The following is a 26,296-nucleotide window of genomic DNA, read 5'->3' as shown; positions in this document are numbered from 1 at the left end:
CATCTACTCTGACTTTAACTTGAATTTGGCATCACTACCCCCTGTTCAGTGAGTGAGGTTACAGTTAATATGATGTAACAACAAGAATTATCGTAAGTACAGTTCTTCTGCCCCTTAGTCATACAATAAGAATAACATTTCATTACTTATTTAGAACAAAAATGAATTTTTACCCTAAACTGATCAGTTTGGCAAAGCAGGTCTGTCTGCTGATCACTTACACAGACTAGGTCTGGCTATTCAAATACAGTCTGCTTCTGATTTCTTTTGCCCCAGTTCTTCAATAGAAGGGAGGGGAGAGCTCATTCAGACTCTGTTTTACAGGAGCAGGGAGTGAACTTGAGCCTCCCACATCCTAGGTGTGTGCTTTAGCCTGCTGGGCTGTAAAGTCATTCTCACATTCGTTCCCTGCCCCAAAGGCTACGCATAGCCATTAAGCCAAGGAAAGAGTGTGACCGACTGAACAGTCCAGTGGTTAGGGCACTCATCTAGAATTCACCCACATTCTGAGCCTCATGAAGTTTGTAGCAGTCTGTTCCAGTGTATTGGAGGAGACTGTTAGTGAGATAGGGTCTAAGGTCTGAAATTTAGGACCTGAATGGCGTTTGGCGGTTGAAAAAAGTTCAGTGTTCCAATCCATGTTTTCAGTTGAGGCCCATATCTAAAAGGTATAAAGCTCGCCTTGAACTTTGGAATCTCTCATGAACAAGTTGTTTGCCGATTCTGTATCTCACACACAAAGCGCAAGATCATTTTTTGTTTGATATTAAAAATATGCTAGTAAAACAGGGAAGAAATGTCAGTTCTGGGTCTATATTACATAGCTGTGAGTTAGGATACATATATGGTAACAAAGATCATACCAGACTATATGCTATTTAATTTTGCTAGCAGTTTTAAGAATATTGAGAAGGATTCACATCAGAACATGAACTTAAGTTGGTTTCTAGAGAAGAGGGAGGCAGTAGAATTTCACTGAATGTCGTATTTCTCAAAATCCCTCATTATTTGTTTTGCCTGTTTTTCTCTTATATGCATTTTAATTGCAAACACACCAGAGATGACGTAAGTAGTACAGGTATAAAACTCAAGTCAAGGTGGAGCAAGTTACTCAAAGCCTGTGTTTATCAATAATGGGTACTAAATACCTTATGTGACATTTAGCTTAGAGGTGGTGACTTGAACAAGCCAACAAGTGAATGAAGAAAGGTCTAGGAAACAAAACAAATGTAAGAGAACTATTCACACCAATCCTTGCACATAAACCTTGTAATTGTCTTGAAAAGTTGAGTGTACAATCCCAGGCACTTGTAGTTTTGACAGTTTAATCTCACACACCTACTATTTTCCCCCTTCATGGGGTAATATTCTGAAGGATCAAATATTCTTGAACAGTTTTTATACAAACATTTCCCACCATAAATGATTCATATTGTCTTAAATTAACTTTTTAAAATATTGTCATTTACATGGTTAGGGAACTCCACTGAAGTTGCAAAAAGTATTAATTTGTCTCATTTATTCTACCTCAGCCAATGCAAAGAACAGTTTAGTCAACATTTAAAGTTTCAACTCCTATCTGCTCTCAAACTGGATTTTAAGATAGGGATACAGCACAGGATACAATAGGCAGGAATGTTAAAAAGAGAAGCCTTAACAAGTTTAATGCAATGAACTGTCAGGAGACCCACAGGGAATCATATTAATCTAGAATGCATATTTTCATATAATTTGGCCAAAAACAGAGCAGATGGAGTCCAATTATCTGAATTAGATTGACAGTGAGCTGACACAAGCTACCTCTAATAGCAAACTGAAGAGGAAAGTAATTTACCACAATAAAGAAGCATAGTAAACCTACCAGAGCAGCAATTTTAGGAAACAGATTCCAGGTTGCCTGCCCAGAAAGCAAGTCATGCAAAGTGATTAATCTCAGAGCTCCTCAGCAAATGCAGCTTTAACACCAAGCTGGAATGATTTGAGGGGGGAGATGCAGTATGTATATGTGGACTAATGATTTGCACACTTGTATATTACAACTGTCTCTATATCATTCCATGATCTAATATTGCTTATGTTAATGACGTAATCCACTGAGACAATTTAGGGTGGCATAAATACTGAAGTCTGGCTTAGGGCAACTTCAGTAACTCACAACTTTACAGAAGAAATAAAGACTAAGTTTTTTGACTCCTTTAGTTGAGATAATAGTGTGGTGTTTAGATGTTGCTTGAATTATTAGAATTGTAAGCACTGGCTGTTGGGAGTCTGAAAGGACAGAAAACAGGAAGGAGGGGGGGAGGAGTTGAGAGGCTGGGAGAGACCTAGAGAGGGTGCAGCAGCAGCTTGGTAAAGAGGTTTCCACTTTGAAAATAAAGTCCTGTTGAAGCTTGTTAGTACCTTGCCTGGTTGATACAACATTTTGGTGATGAGGATGGATCTTCTGCCTCTGAACCACCTGCACGCTTTCTGCAAAGCCCAGGTAAAAAGCCTCCAATTGCTTTTACTATCTGGATCCATATGTTTGAGACTTACCTGCTTGAAATCAGTGCTACAGAGATTTCTGAAATAAGAAAGCGTGCTCTGCTAATCCATTGCCTTGAAGCAGAAGGGCAGCATATATTTTACATTTTTCCCTTTGCAGATGATAAATATGAGACTGCACTCACTGCATTAAGGAATTTTTTTGTGCCAAAAATGAATGTAGTAGCTAATCACTACAGATTTCGCCAGTGTGAACAGAAACCAGGGGAAACTATAATGCAGTATATTGCTTCCCTGAGGAGTCTGATTGTAATTTGTGATTTTGGGAATATGGCAGATGAGATGATTAGAGATGAGCTCATTGAGAAAACAACCATGCTTCATGTAAGAGAACGCTTACTTCTAGAACCACAACTTACACTAGAAAAAGCAATAACTATTGCTACTCAGATTGAGTCAGCTACAGCTGAAGCCAAACTAATAAGCATGGATACAGGAGGCACGTCCAGGCTGTGATTCCTTTGCAGAAAAGTTCACTACCACTGCAGACACACAATTGTAAGAGGAAAACTAATGAAAAACCACTGAATCAGCAAATTCAAAATACAGTAAAAGCATGTTTTTGCTGTGGATCTCCACAACACCTTGCAAGCTACATAGGATGTCTGGTAATAGTAGCTCAGTGCAATCATTGCAAAAAGATTGGACATTTTGCTAAAGTATGTCCAAGTAGCCAGTTCAGTCAACAGGTGCATGCAGTTACAATACGAGATGTTGCTGTGCTGAACGTGGACAAAATCACTACTGCACATATTCCAGAACAGATAAAGTACACTGTAAACGTTTCCGCCATACCCTCAGGCAAACCGTACTCTATTCAGCTAATGTTGGACACTGGCTCAGCAGTATCTATACTACCTGATTCCATCTATCTACATTACTTTAAAGATGTGTCTCTTACTGAACCCAAACTTCACTTGGTGTGCTATTTGAAAACCATATTCCAGTATATGGCTGCCTGCCAGTAATAGTTACTTTTGGTGATTGCTGTGTAACTGCAGAGTTCTATATTGTCCACAAAGGCACTCCTATCCTTGGCAGAGATTTATTGGCTGCTTTAATTCTCAGGGTAGTTAATGGACAAATTGATTTTCCTCAGCAAAGCACTCTTGCGGTACAGTTTCATCTGGGACCCAACACCAGATTGAGGAGAAACTCGGCTGTGCTTATGGGTTTCTGCATAAAGTTAACGTGGAATAATGTGATGCCGGTATGACAGAAGTTACGGCGCTTACCATTTTCAGTCAGGGAAGCTGTTTCAGAGGAACTTAGAAAAATTATTAAAAAGGACATTATTGAAGAGATCGACTCCTTGGAATGGGTTTCACCTATAGTAGTGATGCAGAAGAAGAGTGGAGGCATTCGCCTTTGTGTGGATTTAAGGGAGCCAAATGAAGCTATTATGATTGACAGCCATCCTCTTCCTCACATAGAAGAAGTATTTGCAGAACTCCGTGGAGCAAAGATGTTTTCTACTCTTGATTTGCAGAGTGCATACCACCAGGTTATGTTGCATGAAGATAGCAGAGACCTCACAGCATTTATTACACATGAGGGACTATTTTGTTTTAAACATGTTCCATATGGTCTCGCATCTGCCCCAGGTGCCTTTCAAAAAATGAGGTAATTGATTCTGAAGAATCAACATGGAGTTCAGTGCTATCTGGGTGATATTATCATGTTTGGAAATACTTCTGAGGAGCATAACAATAACCTGCAGTCTGTACTGAACTGCATCAGCATAGCAGGCTTCCAGCTCAATAGGTCCAAATACAAATTTAGACAAACTGAACTCTCCTTTCTGGGGCATACAATTTCACAGGCTGGATGAAAACCTGATCCAGATCATATCCTAGCAATTTGAAATGCTCCTCCTCCAACAGATTTGCAAACCTTACGTTCCTTCTTGGGTCTTACCTCCTGGTATGCAAAATCCGTTCCCAGTTATGCTTCTGTCATTGAACGGTTACAGGAATTACTATGGAGAAGTTCAATCTTAGTGTGGACAACGGATGCACAAGCTAATTTCGAAACGGTGAAAGACTTGATTGTACATAGTCCAGTACTTGCACTATTCAGTCTTGCATTGCCCACAATTGTAACTACTGATGCTCCTGATTATGGACTTGGGGCTGTTCTCACACAACTGCGTGAGGACAACACAGAGAGGACTGTTGCATTTGCTTCAAGGACACTAAGTAATGCTGAGAGAAAATATTCTACAGTCGAAAAAGAAGCTCTTGCTTGTGTCTGGGCTTCTGAAAAATGGAGAACTTACCTGTGGGGCCAAACGTTCAAGTTGCACACAGACCACAGCCCTTTGATGACGTTGCTCACCATGAAAGGACTGGGAAGAGCAGGATACCATATTGCTCGATGATCTGCAAGACTACTCTTTTTCAATTATGAACTGGAATATAAGCTTGGAAACCAATATGTGGTAGCTGATTGCCTTTCTCGCCTGCCTTTCCCTTCACCAGATGGTCCACTGGAAGATGAGGATGTAGTGGTTGTGCTTATTACAAGCACTCTCACTACAGTTACAAAAGAACAATTTCAAGCTGCTTGTTTAGTGTGACCGATTAGATAAAAACTACGGGAATTTCTGACAAAGAGATAGCCAGTCACCCTAAAAACCTTGGCCCAGTTTTGCTGCCTTATTTTAGAGTTTGGGATGAACTTTCTTTGTTTGATGGCTGAGTGCTATGAGGTACACACCGGCTCCTTGTGCCAGAAGAATTACAGTCAAAACTCATACACCTGGCACACGATACTCATCAAGGAATTGTCCGAACCAAACAATGACTACAGGATCTGTATGGGTGGCCAGGGATAGACTCTCAAACTGAAGCACTCAGAAAATCCTGTTTCACTTGCCAAATGCATGATAAGACAGCAGTGACATGTACCCCTCTGTTACAGCCTGTTCCTCTTTCTGAATCTGCATGGGAAAAATGGTGATTGACATTGTAGGACCCTTTGATACTGCTCCAATTGACTGCCGTTATGCCATCACTTTAATAGACTATTTCAGTAAATGGCCTGAGGTAGCCTTTACATCGCAAATCTCTTCTGCTACAGTAATTAAGTTCCTGTCTTCAGTTTTTAGCAGGGAAGGTAACCCCAAAGAACTGGTTTCAGATAATGGTAATCAATGTACTTCTCTGGAGTTTGAAACTTTTCTAGCAGAGAGAAACATTTTACACTGAAGGTCATCCCTATATTACCTTCAAGCCAATGGGGAAATCGAACGGTTTAACAGAAGTTTGAAAGAGAGTTTGCAAACGGCTAAACTGGAAGGGCGATTGTGGATACCCTTCACTACTGACTTCTTGCAAGCATACTGGGCTACACGACATGGCACAATGCAAAGATCACACACAGAGTTACTGCATGGGAAACAGACGAATACTAAACTGAACATTGCTGGATTGTTAAAGGCACGACCTGATACCCCAAACAAGGATGATGTGAAAAAAAACAGCTGAACAGAACCAAGCAAAGTCTAAGGCTTTCACAGACAAGCGGCAGGGTGCTAAGGAACCAAAGTTTGAATGTGGTTCCTTCGTTAGAATATGAAAACCTGGAATTTTATGCAAAGGGGACTATAAATTCACAGCTCCTCTTAAAATCATAGAGAAGAAGGGACCTTACACCTATCAACTTTCTGATGGGTGGGTATGGAATGCGTCTTATCTTGCACCTGCCTATGCATCGAGAGGAAATTATGCCAACACGCAGTCTGCATTGGATGACTTCACCATAGTACCAACACAACAAGACATTGCACTGGAACTGGGGCTTGAGAGACGGCCTGTCAGACCCAGACAACCACTTGTCTGGACTAGAGACTATGTTATGTAGTATCTACAGTGTTTTCAGTGTAATATTTCTGCCAACAGTATAGAGTCTTGTTTCATATTTGTTCCTGTGGTTAGAACAATAATGTTTATTTTAATTGGGAGAGTTTCTTAAGAGAGGAGGGAATGTGGTGTTTAGATGTTGCTTGTAATTATTAGAATTGGGAGCACTGGCTGTTGGGAGTCTGAAAGGACAGGAAACAGGAAGGAGGGGGGAGGAGTTGAGAGGCTGGGAGAGAGCTACCGAGGGTGCAGCAGCAGCTTGGTAAAGAGGTTTCCACTCTGAAAATAAAGTCCTGTTGAAGCTTGTTAGTACCTTGCCTGGTTGATACAACAAATAGATTTTTCTGGACTATTTGCTCTTTCACTTTGATTTTAAAGTTAATTTGCTAATCTACACTGCATTGAGAAATCTTGTACACTTTAGTCAGCTCATCAGATCCCAACCCCCCATCTCAAATGTCCTTCCTGGGGAATTCCTCTGGCACTGAAATGTAGGTACTGTATAATAGAGGCACTGGGAACAACTGAACAAAAACAATCCCCATCTGAAATGCTGTTTTCTTAAATAATTCACCATTATTCATTATCCTTTTCTGTCTTGCTGATGATTTGGCATGGAGGGGGGCAGCTTGTTGTGCCATCAGATGGAAAACCTGTGTTACGGGCTAACTCTGGGCTCTCACATGGCAGCAGCTGTGTCTGGCAGGGATTGCCGGCCTTTTAGAAGAGATGATTGAGTTTTGCAATAAGTTAATGGGAAGAGGAAGATAGTTTCATCATGATTCATAATCAGTTCTTCCTTCCCTGTTCTCATTGTCAATCAGCTTTCTGGACGAGCAGAATTTGGACAATCAGATGTACTGACATCAGCTGTGTTGCTCAAACTTACCCCCAGGAAAACAGAAATGATGTTGATAGGGACAGATACAGGTTGAGAACCTTGACCTTATCCTTGGTTGACTGCATCTGACCATTGATCATTACAGTAGTTGTTGGGGCAGTTTTAAATTCCTCACTACTCCTGCATACACATCTCAGTTATGGCCAAGAGAACGTCTTCCATTTTTAGCCAGGCAGGAGAACATGCTTGTTCCTTGTGGACATGGACCATGCTACCATGAGACATGCCTTGGTCACCTCCAAACTGAATTATTACAGCTCGTTCTGTCTGGAGTTAAAAGTATAGTAAATAGAAATAAATTTTAAAGAAAGCCATACTACCCACACTATTTGCATACATCACTTTTCAGCTTATTATAATTCCTTTACACTCTCAAATACCCACAAGCTGTACAGATCTCTCATAGAATATTAAATGCTGCCAGCACATTTTCTATTTGGAGTAAATATGCAGAGGTTTATTTGAACAACATCAGCAGATGATGAGTAAATATTTCCTCATGAAAATAATTTCATTATATCTTCAATCAGTCCACTTATTCCTTGCTAACTTAGTAAATTTTGTGTATATAAAACTGTTCATTTGATACTTTATAATCCTAGGAAATTAGATTTGTCAATTGTTACCTGCTGGGTCCTGTTGTATAATTTAACTAAGAAAATACGTTGCTATTCTGGACTCTGTGGGTCTCTGCTTCACTCATAAATGTGATTCCATGCACAAAACCAGACTTACGTCTTTAATTTTCTTTTCTAATCACTTTCATTACAAAAGGTTATAAAGAACACTCTTATACTGGCAGGCAGATGAGGTAACGTTTTCATCATCAATTCTTTAGAATGTATCTTCCTACTGCATACTTGCTGATGAATATAATCAACATTATTGGTCAAAGTGACAAATACAATGTTTAGAGATGGATTGAGAGATTTGTAGCTAAATGATGTACTTGAGGAAATTTCCTATGCCATACAGGTATATGAGCCCTAGTAATACCATAGGTGTCCCTAGAGTGAGTTGTATCAAGAATTTAAAAAGAAAATTAGCAATTAAAAGGCAAAGGAGAATCTGTTTAATGGTCCAATTTCTGCTCCTGCTGAAATCAATGGCAAAATTCGTGGGGTGAAATACTGAAATTAATGGCAAGACTCCCATTGGTTTGAATGGGGATATAATTTCTCTCCAGATGACTGCAGCATTTCAAGATCAGTCTCTGTACAATTTTGTTATTGTTTTTGTTGTATTTTCATGGCTTTCTTTAAGCAAATTTCCTTTAAATAAGAAAACAAAGGAGACTATTTCAAAATGTGGAAAAGTACTTACTGCAAAATCCACAAACTGATCATAGAATCGTAGAATATCAGGGTTGGAAGGGTCTTCAGGAGGTCATCTAGTCCAACTCTGCTCAAAGCGGGACCAATCCCTGCAGGACCAATCCCAATAAACTTGTAAAGTTTCATGCAGAAAGCAGGGCACCCCCCTCCACATTTCACAACAACTGTAGTGAGAAACACAGATACTACACTCACCTTTATATAAACCATTATCCTAAAGGTTAATCTTGAAAGCTTTGATCACTTGTCTTTTCCCAGTCCACCTTTTGCTTTATTACAAAGCAACAGATATGGCTCCATATATTTACAACTAAAGATCCATTCTGGTCCAAGCATTATTTTAAGCTTTTCCTAATTTTATCAGAGAAAAAAAAACTCCTTTTGACCTGCAAATTTTCCTGATTATTCTCAGAGCAGAACAGAATTTGTTTTGAAAAAATTTGAAGCACATCAGCCATGCTGCTCTTCAGGTGGAGACTAGTGAAAATGAATCTTTCCAAAAAGTTGTACACTCAAAACTTTAAGATCTGTTTTTCAACTTCAGATTTCTAATGCTCTTCTTCTTCTTTCCTAAGAACCAGTATGTTAACAAAGTTGGTCTAAAAATAAAAAGGATTTTAAAACTTTTTGGGTGAGCTAACTGGATATATGCAAATAGTTTAGTGACAAACTGAATTTATGTCTCCCACTTTGCAAAGAACTGGATACAAGCCAGTGCTCATAGCAGAAAAGTAAATGTGCAGCAGCAGAACTAAGGAGAATCAATTCTGTTAACTCTCTGATGCATGAAAACTAGTTATGCACCTGAAACTGGTTATGCTTCAGTGGGTCTTCAGAGCACTGGGAGTAGATCAGAGAGTCTGTGGAGGAGATCTGAACATGCAATGGCAAGTCTGATGATCAAGTTAAGTACATTAGTGAGCTTGTGGCAGAGAACTAGATATACATTATTGAACCTGCTAAGGAGAACTTGATTGGCGTAAGAGAGTCTGAGTGACTGGATGAAACAGAGTTTGTGACCTGGAAGTAGAGCTGGTAAAACTCTTCGTAGAAAGCAACTCAGTATTTGTAACCATTTTTCTCCTTTGTGGATTATCCCATGAAGGGCCTCATTTTTATCAATGTCTTTATTATTTGCAATTATTCAAATATCTAATGAAAACATATTTCAGCCCATGTATTGCTTGACTGCTGATTTGTATGACCATAACTTTCACAGTTTCTAGCATAAATACATGTTCTGGTGCAAATACAAATTGACACAAATGAACATGGAAAACCCTACCCAGCCAAACTTCTTCCAATGGGAATACAAGGGATTTAGAAATACTGTCATATCAAATTCATTGGTTTTGCTAACACTAATGTGCATGGACACTCTTTAGCAGCATTTGCCCAGCTCTACTCTTCAATAACATTAAAAATCTTATAAACAGATTTGACACAAGGGAATGAGAACACATAAAGCCTTACCACGAGTACGCCTATACTACGTGGTCTACAAATATATAATAATTTATAAAATGTAAAGTAAATTTGAAACTAATGGAGGGGGGAAAATGCAGCCACGCTCATAATAAAAACAAGCAGCAGCAGTTAAAATACCTTCACTGTCACATTGCAGAATCAGTCAAATGTCTGAAAGAGACGAATATGTTCACAATATGCCACTCCCCTTTAGATTATAATGTTCTGAAACAAAGTACTGGAGGTCGTTGCTGAAACCCACTTGTCTTTCCTCTCTAGAGCCTAAGTGCATTTTATGAAGCAGAATTTTCTGGCACCTATCTAGAAGATAAAGAAGAGACAAATAGAACATGTTTAAGAAGAGACATTGTTTTCTATTTACTTTTTTTTCTTGCATAATTATACTTTGTTCTCCCTCATAGTGTAATAGATGAGTCGAATGATAAAGGAAAAGAAAACAGTGCAATTAAAAGCAGTTTAGATAATAAGTCTGAGGACCTGAATAAGTGCAGATTGGATTTCAGGTGTATTGTATATTTTCGATATCTTTGAATTCCTATAGATTTCTTCAATCATCTGTCCTTGTTTGGGACTGAGTTCCCCATATGAGAAGATTATAATATATTGATCTTCAACACTATGTCTGGGTTATCGGTCCATACATTTTTATTGTATGTGCTTTCTTAAAATCCTTTCCTACAAAGGATTATTAAAAATCTTTGCTTTCAGAGCAATTTTGACAGAGGCACGGGACAGAACTTGAATAATTAAGGCTTTGTCAATCTCTTTCATATAATTCAAAAAGTCTCAAGTGTGTGTCCTTTAAAATCAGCTTTGAAATAAAGCCCAATGATGGCCGGTGGATGAGAATTAAGCTTATTTATAGAAAACTTAATAAAAGATTTATGTCTCAAAAATTTTTAGGAATGAGAGACTCACTATTATTTTGTCCATACTGCAAACATGATCATAATCCTGTTATTTTAAAGTTTATATTAAGTCTGAATGCTTTGATAAATATACCTTAATGCGTGAACTCTGAAATGGAACGTATTTATGATTATTATTAAATATTTATTACAGCAGCACCAAGAAGCTCTCATCAGAATCAGGAACCTGTTGTGCTAGGTGCTGTGCAAATGTATTAGCAAACAAAACCAACATCTAGTGACAGTTAAGGTTGCAGCAGAATACTCACTGTACACCCAAGACCTTAAAAAGTATATTTGAGCTGTGCCACCTACCTGGTCTGGTTTCAGGCTAGTTGCTGCCTCAGTTACTTCTCACTCACATTGGATCCCCAGCCTTCCAATCTAGTCTGATTGCTGCAGTGACTTTGTTGACCGAAACAGGAGCTAGAATTAACAATGGCCAGGAATATAGGTTTCAGGTTCACCTCCCTTCCCGTATCTATCACTGGGGGTTTATGTTCCCAGATATGACTCAGACAGGATAAAAGGTACAAGTTTATTAATGGGGTGGCAAGGACTCCCCAAATAACAAGGTGAGACAAATAAAACAAGGCAGGCTGTATCAATAGGGATTTGTATACAGGAATTAAAATGACAATGACTCTACCATCTCTAGCAGCTTGATCTGATGATGTCTTCTCTTCAAGATGGATGCAGCACGGCAGAGGATGGGGATAGGACCACAGGGCAGGAACAGATGAGTGTCTTCTCAGGTAAAATGAGAATATTCAGGTAATTGAATCCCTCCCCCTCCCTTCACCTGCGTCGTCGTGCGTGGAGCAAGCGATCACTATAGGAGATCAAATAGGTGCATGTAGGTAAGTATATCCCCTGCTAAGATGACCTGGTGGGGTGAATGGCCTACCCTCAGTCACTTACTTTGTCTCAAATAGACAGCAACAAGACTCTGCCACTCAGGCGGGCAGCCCCAATCTAATCTGAGCACCACCTTATATAGACATCTAAAAGCAATAGGTACTCCAGCTTTATCAACTTTGCACTCTAACACAAAATCTTAATCGTGACTTCAGACATTTTTATAGCAACTATAGCAACAGACTGGCACACCTGACTGTCACACATTCTATGCACGTGAGGAGTTATGTTGCCTCAACTCTGCTGAGTCAGGAGGAAGGGGGACTGTGCACACTTGTGAATCAGAGGGGAAACTGTGCTGCTGAAATAACTCCTAGCTATGCCAGCTCTCTTGACAACTGTGAGAGCCTGTGATGGGCCTAGCCAATACTTTGTGTCTAACATTTTATCCTCATTTAAAAGATACCAAAAGTAAATAAACTGAGAGCAACTTTTCATGTTTAGCTGCAGAGCTGGTTGGAAATGGAATTTCCACTTTACAGAAAATTCTGCTATTTGAATTTTTTTTTTTGGTCCACAAATAGCAAAAATAATAAATTTGCTAATCTATGCTACAATCAGCTCATCAGTCTCTCCTTCATCAAAAATGTCTTTCCGCTGACACGGAAATGTAGGTACTGTATAATAACCTCAGTGGGAAAGACTGAACAAAAATAATCCCATCTGAAATGCTTTTATTTTTATTAAATAATATTGAATCATTACCATGATGCATTATACTAGGGGCTGGTTATTTGGCATGGGACGGTGGACTGGGGTTTGATTTTGACATCTTTTTTATTTTATTGACATATTTTATTGTATATGTTTTATCATATAAAATATAACAAAACAAACATATAATAATAAAAATATGAAATACAATAAACTCATTTCAAAATGAAAACATCAACAAAATTGGTTGGAATCCAATAAGGTTGGAATCTTATTGAAACATTTAAATTTAAAAACAGAATTTTGTGAAAATCTACATGTTTACATGGAACATTTTGTTATGAATTAGCATTTTCCTATGGAAGAAAGTTTCACTGTAAAATTTTTGACCAGTTCTATTTAGCATAGATGACATCATCTAGACGGAAGCTCCTTCGAGGAGTCTGTGTTATCACTCACTTCCCAAAACACTATCTAGTCTCTCATGGATTTCTGGAAATTACATATGCTGAGGAGCACCTGATGCAGTAGGGTGCCCTGCCTGTATTACACCAGGAGATCTGTCTACTGCATTCCCTCTTCCCTACAAGTATGAAGCATACCTTTCAACCATGAAACATTCCAATGTGGGACACCAGGAAATGTGATGCCTGCCATCTTGGCAAATACCAATGATTGATCTGTTGACCTACAAAGCTAAAAGCATGCGTCTTCTCCAGCATGTGCGAAAGAGGTAGGCTCTCAAACAGAGTTGTCACAGACTCCCATTCTCTGTGGATTGGGCACAGAGGGGGACACAGCACACACACACACACACACACACACCAACTAGTGGGTTTCTCAAACAAAATGTCTGACAAATGAGTGAAATGTGTGTATTTTGGTGAGTCACATCATATTACCATAGGTCGTCTTCACAACAGATATGCAACTTAATACATATGGAAAATATTAATCATACCTATAAAGCAAAGAATGGAGCATACTCATGAAACTGTCTCCCTCCAGAGTATTGTGCCAAATTCAAGGTCCCTGGGCACATCCTCAACTGACATAAATTGTCATAGCTCCACTGATTTCAATGGAGTTATGATAATTTACACCAGCTGAGGTTCTACCCCTCTGTACTCATCTTCAATGAGCTGGGCCCAGAAAACCTAAACAATGACCAATGCTTCAGGATGAGGAACACACCTGACAGCTCTGCTGCTCTGGAATAGTGGAACTATCTACCACGAAGTTAAAGCTAGTTTGTTCAGAAGACAAAACTTTCTCAGGGGCTCATCCAAAACTATAGAATGAACTCATACAAGATCTAAGGGCAACCCTAAACCTCACAACTTTGTATTCCAAGTACAAAACGCACTTGATTAAATAAACCTAAAAATACTTCTCAATTTTCCCTCTGAGGAAAGAAAGAACCATATGTAACAGATGTTAATCACACTGCTTAAAGCATTTCTTAAAGGCACTCCAATACCAGAGTGATAGGTGCTGTATAAAAACCGTAACAGAACAGAACTGCCCAGTGTAGCAGCAGGAAGTTGAACTGCTCAGCTGATAAGTCTTCCTTTTTTATTACAAAATCTTAGGCTTTTATTTTGCCAGTGTTTCATTTTAAGTAAATGATCCAAGAAGTTCAGAAGGAGACAAAGAAGGAGAAGGAAATGAAAAATGTGTGAATTTAAATATGTATTTGACTAGGGAAGAACAAAAGGCTTTTCCATTGTGTAATATTTGTGTTTCTAACATCTTTCTTCTTTGATGATTACATTTCCAGCAGTGACTGACCTCCTCTTGGAGAGTTTTCAGGGAAATTAATATATCCTATTACCTTTTCCGTTCTTGTTAAACTCGTAAAATATCTCACTGCATTACTTAGGACTTTGCATCATGGTGCTATGCATTATGTCTACCTATAATTTGCTGTAGTTCTGAAGTCTAGAGGAAACCAAATTATTTTCAGAGGCCTGGCCAGCTAATTCTGAAAAGTTAACATAAATATTACCTGAAATGGATTAACAGAGAAGTATCTAAGCTCTCTTTCAGCTAACTGATTGCCTAGAAAACAGTGTGTGGACTGTACTGGGTTAAGTTTAATTTCAGCTTGTTTTTACAATTCTTGTGTTATTTTTTCAATTTACATGTAATACTGTATGAATAAATCCTTAACTGACAGTTTCCACCACTATGCTTCAGAAATAATACTGAATTTGGTCACTTTGCAAACACTATGCATAAAATTTTATGTAACAATCTATAATATCAAAATGTCACAATGTCAAAACGCCACAAAATTTTATGCACTTTGCAGATCACACATAATCTTGAAGACCATGTAGCATGTTGGGAGAAATACAGAGTAGCTGATTAGTACCTCTCATACCTCAGATCCTCCTACATTCAAAATCCAGGAATTTGGAATAGAGACAATCATAAAATCTCATCAGTTTCAGATGTCATCTTAGATCTTTCTCTCCTGCCTGCAGATGCCTTGCACCACTAGAGAAAATAAATGTCCACAAAATGAGCACTTGAACAGTGACACTGAGTAAGGAGAATCTCCAAGTGAAATAGGAGCAGTGTGCTCTGCCTCTCTTTCCCTCACTGCTCTTGCGTAGAGTGCATTCAGAGGGAAGGCAGAGGGAAAGGTGCTGTGGCTGGAGTACTGCTGCACGATAATTCCCAGCAGCCCCTTGGAAGCTGGTGCAGTACAACACAATTTAGGAAAGCCTGGAGGATAAACGAGCTCCATGATTGGGAGGCAGGGGCATAAAGTTGATACAAAGCCACTGTCATATTGTCTGGAGTGGCTTACAACTGTGAGTGCCAATCTCGGGTCAGACTGTCCAGACAACAGGGGGGACACCCCAAACTGATATATTCTAGTTAGATTTCACCAACCCAGTAACAAATATGAACTCTTGGTTCACTATATTAGCCCTACCATTGAGTCACCTTAGGTTCTCCAGCCCATCTTGCCATCCAGACAAACTGAACTTTGTGATACTGGTTGTTATACTAAATATCACATCAGGTTACTCCCAACCACAAAGGGTCAGTCACTTACACCAGGTCAATGGATGCTCTTGATCTCACACCAAAGACAACGCTGGCAGCCAATTTCTCTAGTAAACTAACTTATACACTAAGAAAAAGAAATGAGTGATTGAGAGGTTAAAGCAGGTAAAATACATTAACAGATGAGTCTAAGTTTGTAAGTCCAAAATGATAGCAGAGATGTAGTAATCTGCTAGTTTTCCATAAGTCTCTCAGAGATCCCCAAACTTATTTTGGGTATCTCTGTCTAGCATCTGGAATGCTTCCCTGTGAGTGTCCAAATGATTCAGAAATGACGGATCTTTCCTTGAATCCATCTTTTATATTTTCTTCACACAGAAAGCGAGCTGATCACTTCTGTACCCACATGGGCCTTCCTTTGTTGGCTGCTTGTAAGGAATGCAGAGTGAGTCTGTACATTTTCATTGTGGACTCAATGGCACTTGCTTTGAAGTTAGCACTCTTCTTTGATAGGTAATTTAACTACAGAGATACACGTAATGCAAATGCCTGCTGTTACATAGGAATAGATCAATGAGAATAATACAAGTAACGTTTCATTAGTGTTCATGAAGTTCTAACATCTGAATGCACTCTTCATTAACACAGTTTTGATCTAGGGTTATTTAATTATAGGGTATACCTAATGTGGAAGTCATGTAACAGCAAACTACAGGATATAGACAGATGAAAACAATACAATCAATTTCTTCTTTGATCTCTATTAGCATACGAGTTAATTAGTTTGAACATGTACTAACGCTTAACACTTCTTTGACAGTCACATCAAGTGAATTGTCCTATGGCTTTGGCTTAAACTGGTCTGTCAGCATCACAGCCACCTTTGTCCACATAGCACATGGCCCTTTAGTCTTCTATGAGGAATGGATTGAAAAATCTCATTTCCTTCCAAAGCAGCATAAACTGGGCCACATTCAACCTGGGTGAAATCAGCAATGTTACAGCTAGGTTAAACGTGGGTCACTCCATTTCAATATACTGTATGTCTCCTATTTTTTAAAGCCATTCTCCTCCTTGAGAAAAGTGCATGCAGTTCCCATTGGGGTCAATGTGAACTGCACACACTGTCCTATGGGGCAGCATTTGGCCCTGATAGATGCTCATTTAATTAATACTCAACATATAAGTGTTATGGTGCTCATTAATCTAAGGGATAAGAGACGGTCAATGTTTAAGCTAGCACAGCAACAACAATGGATATTGTATTCTCATCAGTATCCTGCATTTTAAACCTGAGGGAAGAGCTGTCACAGTCTGCTTGTCCAGCTGCAAATGTGGGGCTCCTGAAGCTCTGTTTGAATAACTGTCATAGCACAGAAAAAAACTTCTTTTTTAAGGCCTCAAGGCTCCAGACTGTTTAGTCTATCATGATGGCAAAAAAATCTCTGTGAAGAAATACTTGGTATTTTAAAGAGGTCACATTTTTAAAGTTATGTTAATATGCTTTTGCAGAAATACAAATTCCATTTTCCCCTCTGTGTCTGCAAAGTCTATTGCTGAATTTCATCTTGCAAACATGGCTGCATCTATCTGAGGAGGAAACTGCAGAGATATGACCAACGAGGAAGTAATTAAATTCTTCAATTCAAATTTGATTTTCAATGCATTCAACACTATATATTTAATTTTTAATTTAGCAGAATAATTTTAAATATAATCCAGTTTTTGTTTCATATGACAATTAAAAATCACTTCTTTCATATCAGACTATCACAGAAAGAGACTCTTATTTTTAATTAGAGAAGAACATTGGAAAGAGGAGGGAAACCACAGCAGGCTATGGAGCTGCAGATCAACCCTTCAGGAGTTTTTTTTTTTTTTTTTTTTACAGCCTATGGTCTGGAACACCAGTGCTGACTTTTTACACCCCTTATGCAGGATTTTGGACTGCTGGATCTTATTAGCATGGATGCAATGGCCCTTCTTCCAGGCCAGCCCAGCATTCATTTATGAGAGAACAGTTATGACTAAAATACTAGAACAACTAAATGGTTTCAGAGTGAGTGTTCCTTTTATATTAGCTAGCATTAGCAGGCCAAACCTTCAATCTGTAACTGAGAATTACAAAGCAGAGAATTAAACAGAGACTGCATTACTAGAGTATGTATTACCTTTACTTTTTCTTGAAAATGTGTTTTGTTCCCTCTAGTTTTTTAGGCTTCTTCCACTAGAAATAAAAGTGTTTCTGCAGTCATTTTCTAAACATGAATACAGTAATAAGAGGACTAACTTGTATAGTAGTGACCTTTGTCTTCTAGTCCATGTTTCACATGAGATATTCCTCATCATCTTACTGGAGAGCTCTCCACTTGTCTCTAGGTTTCTCATGTCTCCCCTATATTTATTTGCAAACACATTTAAGGTTCAACTCTCATTTACATTAAGGGTCCTTTACAACACTTTTGCAGTGGAAAGGGCCCTTAAAAAGGTATACATGTAATTTATGCCCACTTTAAGTCTCCTCTGTGTGATCAAAGTAGTATAAAGGGGTCTTAGCATAAATGAGAATTAAGCATGTAGTTTAAAAGGAGTTAAAGTCTCAATGGAGTCCAGATAAAAACCAAAAGCACTATTAACCTGTCATTACAAAAAGTCTACATCTTAAAAACAAAAATAACCTGCTAGAATGACTGACGATGAACAGTTAAGGGATCCAGCCTTTTTCCCATGCAAGATAGATTGCCCTAATAGTCCAAAAATGAAATGTTGAAATGGGAAGCTAATCAACCTGATCTGAACAGTTTGCATTACTCCACAATAGAGCTTATCTCCCTGTTCCATTGTACATGTACAACTGGCCTTCACTACTTGAGCTCTCTGCAGTACTCCTCTTGTGCATCTTGGAGCTTATATGTAAAGTGGGTGTATTCTGTGTTCTCATGAGGCAGAAAAAAACCATCAGAGGATGCAGAAGATTTGTCAGTTTCCATATAGAATGATGCAGTCAAGGATAAGCCATGCCCAGCCGGATTTCAGTAACCATGATTAAAACCTACTGAAACATGGTTAACACAGGTTCCTTTAACTACGCTCATTTTTATGTTCATCTGTACTCTTTGTTATCACCTCTTGTCAGTAATAGGTAATTTTTCTAGCATGTTCAAATCTTAAAGCTATTGCTCCTCACTCCTTAGAAGAGTATTGTAACCTTTCTCCAAAACTGCTGCTGAGAGTCAGGTTTCTGCTTCTGCTGCTGAGTCTTATTCCAATCATCTAGAAGTTCATTCTTCTGCATTATCTGCTTATAAACTCCCGGGTATGTAAGAGGAGGACACTAACAGTATGAGGAATAGCCTACAGAACTCAGGAATAGCTTACAGAACTCAGACATACACAATGCATTATGAACTATAAGCTCTTGTTGAGGCCAAGAATTCAGCAAGATTACAGAAAAGATTGGACATGATTCTAGAGTTATATGGATAATGAGAATGTCCATGTTTTGGAGGAAGTTGACATTTTCATACCAAAATTAAATTTTCATTTCAATTTTTCCATTTTTATATATTATTATTTTTACAACAGACATCATAAAATAATGTATTAGTACAAAATATAATTTGTCAAAATAGTTTTGGAAGGGATAAAAACCTCATTCTTCAGGTTTTAGAGGTATTTGAGATTAAGAAGAGATGCTCATGGGGAGCAGGTTATATAACACCTGCTCACTCTGGGCTTCTTGCACTTTTCTCTGAAGCATCTGGTATTGGCCACTGTCAGAGAGAGGAATCAGAACTAGATGAACCTTGGGTCTGATCCAGTTCAGCAATTCTTGTGTTATTACTATGGAACAATGGACGTCATTCCATCAGTAAGGGTGCCACTGACAGGGTTTAACCACATTTACTAAAATGATGCTAAATGTGGTTTGTCCTTGTCTACATTTGCAGCTAAACGGCATGGCTACTTCCGTATAGAAAGCCACTGGCAGCAATGGATAATTTTTCTATTGGTAGACAGTGCCTTAACAACTGCTTCATACATTTACATGAAGGTTTTATTTCTTAAAGTTCATATGTATAGTCACACACTTTGCATACTAAGAAATGAGCAAACCATGTTGGATAAAATAAAAACGGAGTCAAACCCTGACTCCAAAATCAAGCCAAACCTAAACAAACTTGTTCATTTAATTGTGCCTCTTCACTAGTTTGATCTGGAGGTAGAAGAAATGAAATACTGTGATTAAAATGCAAGACTATTCTCAAAGCATTTCCAATTTTGCCAGAATCAGGAGGAAAAGCAAATCTCATGAAACAATCTATCCTCAGGAGATTTATAGACTGATTGCTATGCCAGAGCTGTTCAGATAAATTCACATATGCTATAAGCTCTAGATGTGTAACCCATCTGTGGATAGTTAACGGACCCAAACCTCTGCACATTTTTGATGTTTGGTCATCATTATGTATTATTATACAGTGAAAATGAAGTGAGCTGTAGCTCACGAAAGCTCATGCTCAAATAAATTGGTTAGTCTCTAAGGTGCCACAAGTCCTCCTTTTCTTTTTGCGAACACAGACTAACACGGCTGTTACTCTGAAACAGTGAAAATAATTGCCTTAGGACTGTATATGAAATTATTATTTATTGAGCACTTTCAATTTGTGCAGTGGCATACAATCCATAGTTGAAGAAACGGTCCCAACTCCAAGAATCTTGCAATTTAAATCAGACAGACAATATACTCGGAAACATAATTCACTAGTTGTCTGGAGGAATATGAAGTAAAAATATAGATTTATTTGGTGGCTTATCTTTGAAAGGCTTCCTAGACAGCTGTAAATCCTGCAGAGTACAAAACTCTGAAAACACGTATTTACTGAGCTTTGAAGTTTGCTTTCCTTTTTTCTCTTGTTGACATGGTTAGAACATCCTCCTGGAGTGTTTGGGACATGCTGTTTGCAAAGGAAATTAAAGGCGAAAACTTGCCAATATCAGCCAGTTAACTGTCGGCCTAATGGACACTTATCTGGGCAAAACATTAATAACAAAAGGGATTGTTTTGTTTTTAATTCAAAATTAAATCAATAAGAACATAGGAATGGCCAATAGGTGAGACTATTGGTCAATGTAGTCCAGGATCTTGTCTTCCTACAGCATCTGGTGCCAGATGCTTTAGAGAGAATTAACAGCACAGAACAATTATTAAGAGATGCATCCCCTCTTGTCCACTCCCAGCTTCTGGCAGTGAGAGAGTTAGGGACACCCCGAGCTTAGGGTGGCATCCCTGACCATCTTTGCTAATAGCCATTTATGGACCTATTCTCCATGAATTTATCTATTTTTTTAACCCAGTTATACTTTTGTCTTTCACAACATCCCGTGACAGCAAATCCCACAGGTTGACTCTGTGTTGTGTGAGAAGTACTTCCTTATGTTTGCTTTAAACCTGCTGCCTATTAATTTCTTGTGTTATGTGAAGGCATAAATAACATTTCTTTAGTTATCTTTCTCCACACCATCATTTCTCCATGCCATTCATAATTATATAAATCTCTATCATCCACCCCGCACCCCACCCCCAAGCGGTCTCTTTTCTAAACTGAACACACTGTCTTTTTAATCTCTCCTTATATGGAAGCTATTCCATACCCCTAAACATTTTTGTTGCCCTTCTCTGTACTTTTTCCAATTCTATTGTATCTTTTTAGATGGAGCACCCAGAACTGCATGCAGTATTCAAAGTAAGGGCATGCCACGGACTTATAGTGGGGCATTATGATATTTTCTGTCTTATTATCTATCCCTTTCTTAATGGTTCCTAACAACCCGTTTTTTTTGTTTTTTTTTTTACTTCTGCTGCACACTGAGCAAATGTTTTCAGAGAACTACCCACAATGACTCCAAAAATCTCTTTCTTGAGTGGTATATGCTGACAACGGTGATTGCTGCATCAGACCCAAATAAAATGTCAAGACAGGAACTGCCACGGTCTCTGACCTTTACAGCCCTATAGAACACAACCAAACCCCAGAGCTGATTCTCTTCTGCAAAATTCTCTCCCAATCTCCTCCAGGCAGATCACAAAATTCTGCCTGCTCCCTCATTTTCATAAGCCATTTTAACACCTCCTCTATACCCCTGCTTCTGGGGGAAGGTTTACACTTAGAATGTTGCAGCACAGGAGCTACACCACTGTAGTGCTTCAGTGAGAGGTGGTAGCCGTTTCGACGGGAGAAGCCCTCCCATTGACATAGCGCTGTCTACACCAGGGGTTAAGTCGGAAAATCCACATCCCTGAGCAACATAGTTATACCGCCATAAGTTCCTACGGTAGACCAAGCCTCAGACAAGAACCTATTCCTTTCATTATGGCTGATGTCTCTTCTGGTGAAAGGTTTTTAAGTTTCACCTTTGTTTTGGACTGTGGATGTGATTGTAGGCTCCACAAAGACAGGGGCCTTTAAGGAAGTTTTAGAGTCCAGATTGTTCAAGGAGTGGGGGAAATGGATTTTAAAGGAGGTGGAGCCTCTTCAGAAAATGCAACACATTTCATATTAACACCTTTCCCTTCTAAAAGTTTCACTGTCTGATTAAAAGAGCCTGTCACTTCCTATTTTCCAATTGCATTGCTTCTAAATCTTCTTGCAAAACGCAGTTCTTTTCACACGCTTCAATTTTCTCAGTCAAAGCTTCAGAGCTGAGCGTGTAGCCCAGTAACTTTTATCTTTCAGTTCCTGCATTCCAACATCCTGCTTTACTTTGACTTGAGTCTTATATTCTGTACATTCTAGTTTCAATGCTTCCTTTCACAAGCAATGTTTCACAAAAGCCTTGACCTTGACCATTAACCCTGATCAAATACTGTTTAACCCTTTTCTTGCCAGCTTTTTTGTTGACAAAGTTACTTTCAAAAAGTTTAGCCACCACTTCAATCAGAGTTTGGCTTGTGAGGATATCCACTTCCTTATGAGGTTCCCTACCATGTCTGGCCAGATATTTATGTACATGTCTCCGCAGCAACTCCATTGTCACATACTGCTTAAATCCCTCAATAACCCTAGGTCTCAGTTCCTGGGAGGGAAACTGGATGTTAGCTCAATCTGCAAACTGGCTGAATGCTGGATTGAGATTCACCACTCAGCAGATAGGTCTAATAGATCTTTGATCATTGCTTACTAGTGTTTTGCCTTAATAGTTACTTGGAAATGGGAACACATCAGGATGCTCTCAGGGCAGTCATCTCCAACACTGGACAGTACACAGTTTCAGCTTCCATTTGTTAGGCTGGCTATTTTCTTATGCATGTGTATTAGTTTCTCATTTCCCTATCAGTTCCCCACCCTTTTCAAGTACAAGTTTTGTGGTAACTCAAACTGAGTCTTTTCTAGCTCTGTAGTTGCTTGCATCTTCTGTTTTCCTCACAAACTTGGATTACCTTGCAGCTTTCATACACATGCACAATACCTAAACATGATAACTCTGCAGTTTCTTATACATGTACAGTTTTACTTATGTTTAAAATGTTATCAGAACAAATTTTTCAAGCTGGAATATGCAGTTGATCCCAACAAAGCCAATTTAGTTATTTGTCAATAAAGACCTTAGATATATGGTCTCTTTTTGCTGCTGTTAATGACCCGGCAGAAGGGTTACATCCCAATTAACAGAGCTAGTGCTGTCTAGACCTCCTTTCACTGTCAACAGTCCACACCATCTCCCCAGATCAGATTACTTATATATATTTTAGAGAGCTGTCTTCATACATTCAAAATTTGCATAGAGAGTTTGTATTCATTTGTCTCAGATTTAACATTGTTATTTTATATCATTTGATGGCAAGGCAGAGTAGCATGCTATAAATAGAAATAAATTGTATTTTGTCACTGATCAGAGCAAGCAGCTCTGCCTTTTTTTCAAGGATAGAAATGAAATTTGGTGTCTGCTCCCAGTTAATATACAATCAGACTCCAACAGGTGAGATGCCAAAGGGCTTTGACCTGTCTTGTATATTTCCATATAACATGAGTGGAAGCATATTCCTTCATTACAAAGCTCAAAGGCACAAACAAAGGTAGTGGTAATTGCACTTTAGAAAGTGATGAGATCAAATCAGATAATTGACAACAGATGGACTTTAATAAAGGAGTCTGAGCTGGCCGTAGATAAAGTACAGTATTCATTGAAACTCAAGGTAAAAATGAAATGATTTCTATGCTGCCACAGTAAAGGCTATTCAATATCAAGATAAAGCTAGAATGAAAGGCTTGACTCTGAATTCAGTCTGTAGCCCTCACCGAGGCCAGAAGGGTCTCAAGTTTTATCAGTGTAAAGTTGACAGTTAAAAAGATGTAGTGAGTGTGTCAGGCTGAACTATTTAACAGTGACATGAAAAGCCAAGAAATCAGATCAGACCAGCAAAATAAACCAAAAAACCAGCAAAACTCTCATTGTTTTATTCACCCCTTGCATTTACAGTCTATCATAGAAATACAGAGGACAAAGTCAAGTAAATATTCCTTAGTTACAATTATTGACATTTATTGATTCTCTAAAAAATCCAGATACCAAAGTGTCAAAATATAACTGAGCACTTTTCAGTTAACATGCCTGAGTCAAAAATCCTCTTACTATTCAGGCAAATGTATTGATTTGGCTTCAAGAAGCATAATTATCTGCTTCCTAGTGATGACACAGTATTGTTTCAATGAGGCACTGCAAATATGTGAGTTATATCCTACCGACACTAGAAGATTGTCGGGATCATTGTCTAAAAATCACATCTACTGTAAAGTATAAGAAACTGGGAAATTGTCAAGGTACTGTTTTAATCAGTGTAACTCAATTGACTTAAGTGGAATTATTTCAGATTCAGACCAGCATAACTGAGATCAAATCAGGTGTCAAATTCCCAACTTCACATTTAGTATTCTGGGATCTGTAGTCCTGTAGTATTTTCTAAACTAAGGAGTACTACAGTCTTAGCATAAAATCTTACAGCATATATAATAATGTAGCATTCATAATATTGTAACTAATACTCAAGGGTATTTACACACCATGTGGCAATTGACATAAGGAAATCCAATATGGAATCTGTAAAGGAAATTTGGGCCTCTTTAATCTAGTAGAATTCTTTAATGTGTCAACAATATAGCAGATAAAGGAGAACTGTTTGATATAATTTACCGTAGTTTTCAAAAAGCCTTTGACAAGTCTCTGGCATGAGGCATTTAATGAATGTAGGTAGTCATGGGCTAAGAGAAGTATATACTATTATGGATTAGAAACAGGCTAAGGGACAGAGAACAAAGAACAGATAAAAACGGTCATTTTCCAGTGGTTAACAGTGGGAAGACCAAATTGTTGAGGGAAGTGCAAATCATCTCTTAAGAAGAGGGAGAGCTATAGGGATAGAGAGAAAATTTCCTGGGGAATTTTAGGATAATTCATGTTTTTTCCCCACAAAAAGGGGAATTACATTTGGCTATATATTTATGAGCCTGTTTCTACACACATTGTTAACGTATCCATCCCACTCTAGTTTATATCATTTCACAAGTTTGATGCTGAATGTTTAGCTGGTGGACTCACAGAGAAAGAGTTCTCCATAAATCAAGAACATTGTAAAGAAAGCAAGACAAAGAAGAGTCCTGTAGGCAATGTTTATTTTTTTCAGTCAATTATAGATACCCAGCGAAGGAGTGACAACTCAAAGATTTTATCTGTGCAATTTGAAAGTGACAAAAATAATCTGAACAATGAACAGGGGACAGTTTCTGGTCACAGTTAAGTTCCCAAAGTTGATGGGTTTCTGATTAGCAGAGCCCTTTGTGTATCAGTTTACAATTTTTTTAATGGTTCACAATTATTTTACAACAACAAGCAGCAGCTATTTCTTGATGGGGCATGTTGGTAGCAGGAATAATTGGCTACAGACGATTTGAGACTCATTGATAGATACATAAACAGCAGGAATGACAAACTCATGTAGCTTTACCTCACAACTAACCTATTAAATATTTTGCTAATGTTCTATAGCAATAAAAGTATGCTGTTTGATCTCATGCTAAAAGCTGTACTCACATTTCCTTGTCTACAGAGTTCACGTACAACATCCCCCCCACTTCCCAACCCTAAAATCATATTCGCACTAAACATTCCATTCTGGACTTGAAAGGAAGGGATATGAAATTCGTAGGCTCAGAAGCTGACCAGTCTTTCTTTTCTTATGTCTATTTACAAAATCCAAAGCCCTTTCAATTCTTTATATAGGCTTCAGCATGTAAATAAATGAAAACAAAATAAAATGTTTAAACTATCTCGAAGAAGAAGAAGAAGAGAAAGGAAAGGAGAAATGATGAGACCTCCTATGTTAACAAGTCAGAGCTTATTTGCAGCAAATGAAAATGTCAGCAAGGGAGCTGATTTCAGTTTCAAGCTTCCAGGAATTTGAGAGAGTGAAAAATAGTTTCAACAATTATTTAAGACATTCTCCAGGTATTTCCATAAGTTTATCTCAGAATACTGAAACATGTCTGACAGCTATTTTGTTATACAACAGCTATGTAGTGTAATTTTAATTAAGATTACGGAAACCATGGATTTATTATTTATATTCCAAAGTAGATATATTAAGAAACTGATATTAGGACTTGTCAA

This window comes from Chelonia mydas, chromosome 4 (genome assembly GCF_015237465.2).
Source record: "Chelonia mydas isolate rCheMyd1 chromosome 4, rCheMyd1.pri.v2, whole genome shotgun sequence".
NCBI lineage: Eukaryota > Metazoa > Chordata > Testudines > Cheloniidae > Chelonia > Chelonia mydas.
The sequence above is the reverse complement of the archived record's forward strand: the minus strand, read 5'-3'. Positions refer to the sequence as shown.